This window comes from Syngnathus acus, chromosome 20 (assembly GCF_901709675.1).
Source record: "Syngnathus acus chromosome 20, fSynAcu1.2, whole genome shotgun sequence".
In the NCBI taxonomy this organism is placed as follows: domain Eukaryota; kingdom Metazoa; phylum Chordata; class Actinopteri; order Syngnathiformes; family Syngnathidae; genus Syngnathus; species Syngnathus acus.
The window spans coordinates 175,361-178,982 of NC_051104.1; positions in this window are offsets into that span (position 1 = coordinate 175,361).

Sequence of the window (3,622 nt, forward strand, 5' to 3'; positions counted from 1 at the left end):
GCTATAGAGGCTTTGCAGCCACGTGGTTTTATCACGTGATTTTGTGTTATGCCGCCATCTTGGCGGTCAACTCGTCAGCTCGTTCCTACGTGTTTGTATAGATTGTTTGATTTCTGCGCTACATTTTCACCGATTTCATCCGAATTATGGCTGGTTTGCTATCCAACGAAGTTGGGCATTTGGATGAAGAATCCAAGAAACGTTACAGAGAGAAGTTGAACCTTGTTGGCACAACGGATCCGTACCTTTTACCGAGAAGCATGCTAAAATCGCCCGAGCATTTTGCAACAGCCGACCTGCCTGAACTCTCATATCCAGATATTTATAATTACCTCGTCGATTCACCATCTCCGTACACTGAAAAGGACCTTAAGGCATACAACTGTCTGGATGCCTACAAGTATTTTACAGCAGGTTTTGTGCATTATGGTCTGATATGGCAGATTAACCAATAAAAATTTTAACCTTGTGCCAATGGCTTGAAAACTTTACCAATGTAGATTTTACCTTGTGCCAAATGAAGTAACAAAAACCCTCTTGTTAAAAAATGCTACATTAAAAAAAAATTGTTTCACAAGGTTCATAATAATTTTTTGGGAAATTTCCTAATGCATTCACTCGAGAATTAATTGTTCAATTCCAATATGAAGTTCAATATTTACATTGATAACGTTTTCAAGCCAATCAGATGAAGCATCATGAAAAAATAAACACAAAATAAAAACGGGGGGGTGAACTGAAGAAATCATCCCATTCCCTGCCTTGCTGCTCTTGCTGCCTTTCTAAAAATGCACCCAGCATTTTCAACAATCATATTTTTCAACAATCATATTTGTATCATCCCATATTGTATTATTTCACATTTTGTGAAACAAATCAGGGGTGAATAGTTTGTTTACATACCTGATATGAAGTCCTCATTGCATATCCTTGTGTAAATCGTAGGTTTCCATCGTTCACGACGAATATCCGCGATCCATTTATCACGTTTTTTCATGTTCGCCGGAAATCTATAGAAGCTAAGATTTGGTTTATCGCCTCGTCTATTGCTACATCCAACAGCACAGCAGGTATCCGGCATTTTTAAGCTCAAATAGCAGCAGATATAACAAGAAAGCGTGTGTGAGTCGTTGACCGGCACTGAAAAGTTGACCGCCAAGATGGCCGCCAAGCTAATGTGGGTAGCTTGATGACGTCAGCTGCAAAGCCTCTATACTGGCAGGGTATTAGAGGTTGTTGCCATGACAACGTAAACAAACACTTGACACATATATGAGGAGAAGCTGTGTGCACACAGCAGCCACAGGATTTGGTCAGCTTTTGTGGGAAATTATTTTAAAGTGTAAAGATATGAATGGATGAATGGTTTACTCAATGTTTAATGTTTGTTTTATTTTTTGTGCCTTTTTAACAACTATCTGTAGGTTGAGTTTATTTTTTATGAAACAATTCACCAAATATATAATTAAATAAAAATGTATGATATATCATTTTAGTGGCACTTATATCATTTTACTTGTCCGGCACATTTTTACTGGTGATCTTTAAAAAAGGTTTGTGCCAGATGTGGTATTTTGTTAAAAATGTGTGAGGGGAAAAAAATGTAATCATTTTATTTTTATATGGTCATGCTATGGATTTCTTCAGTATGGTGTATAAAGAATGCTGCTTTATGTTATATATATATATCTTAAAAAGCACTTGTCCTGCTGGCAGGAACTATAGTCAATCTTCAGACCGTTTTATTCAAAACCTAAACATGTTTGACATTATTTTTGTCCGAATATTTTATCCCCGCCCATCCAAAAAGCTATTTTGCCGTCAAATCTGTAACACTGATTATGTAACACTTTGTCCTATGCAGTATATTGCCTACCTCAGGTTATTGGAATTTTACAATAAAATATTACAACTCTTCATTTTGTTATTATTTATTGAGCTTGATTATGAATATATTTTATGGTTTTAGATGATGACGTTTGTATATTCTCCATTACAATTTGGAATGTAGATAAGTGGAATGTGACAAGTGGCTTGCAAATAAAGCCAAAAAATGTTAAGGCACATGACCTGGAGAAGCTTGGCGAGAACCTGACCCTAAGAACTCATTAGTGTGAAGGCGAAGGCCTTCACACTTATGTTATTCTACACCATTTACTTTATTAGTGTGAAGGCAAAGGCCTTCACACTTATGTTATTCTACACCATTTACTTTATTATTAGTGTGAAGGTGAAGACCTTCACACTATTGTTATTCCTGTCCTTTATTATTGTGTGAAGGCGAAGGCTTTCACACTATTGTTATTCGACAATTTTATTCCCCCCACCTTTTTGACGCTTAAAGGGCATGTAAAGACACTATGGGGTCCCAAAATGTATTTGATAAAGATGGACTTGTATTTTTGGAAACTGTTGTTAATTTTTGAATAAAATTGCGAATTGAGGAGTAATCGATGAAAAATCAACGGTTTGTATGTGATCGTTGAAGTTCATCCCGGAAATTGCCGAAGTGACTGTGACGTAGATTATAGGAGGCCGAGCGTTGCCGAGTTACTTAGCCCATGTAAGCATAATGGCGGATACAGAAGTGGAAGCGATGTCGTTTTTGTTTTGCTTTATCTACAAATAGCGAAGCGATGTCGTCTGACGAATCTCCCTCAGATGATTCTTCACCTTCTGAAGTATGATTTCTTTCTTGGGGTACAAGGCTACCCATTTGAACCAGTGAGAAGTACCCCAGCGACTGAAGCATCGCAAAACGAAGGCGCGGAAGGTACAGCCGGATCGGGAGAAAATCAATGGCTATATACTGATACTGTTTTGGGTGTCCAATTTAATAAATTCTAAGAAAGTTGCAAAGAAAATGTCTTTTAATAATATATTCGGCAACATATTTTTTTATAGGATAGAAAACAGTAGGAAAATAAATTTTTAGGACTGGGAAAACCCATGAACGATTATTACTTTGGTGTGATAATTCTTATTTTCCCTTTGCACACAGTATGTTACTACCGAAGTTACACCTATAGTTATAAGCCTAAACTTTTTTATTTTTCAAATAACATAAAGGTAACATTTTATTATTATTATTATTTTCATACCCCAAGAATCTCCCTTTTGGCAATTGCACTGCTCTGTCTTGGCACTTTCGAGGGGGGGGTGAACTTGGGGGGGCTCCGTTGTCTCTATTATGCTTATATGTGAAGTATTGGAGACAAAACACCAGGAAATTGTATGGATCTTCGCGCTATCAATCGGTAAACAATGGGGGGAGTCCCATCATGTGATCCAGAATGGCACGGTTCATGACAAGGGAAGGAAAGACCGAGAAATACACACATGTACATGTGTGACAATGACAATAAAGATCTATTCTATTCTATTCTATTCTATTCAAATTGACTGCGTTTGGCTCACGAATGCAATTTTACTTCAAATGCTATAATATTATTTGGATACAGGTGAATATAATTGAACATTCTGAGTGTTTTTTAAAACATGTTAAAGGTGCCTTTACATACACCAAATAGGGGCCCGCGGGTCAATTTTGGCCCGCCATCTATTCTGTCTGGCCCGCGTGATGACGTTAATATGATGTATTAAAAAAATAAATAAATTTAAA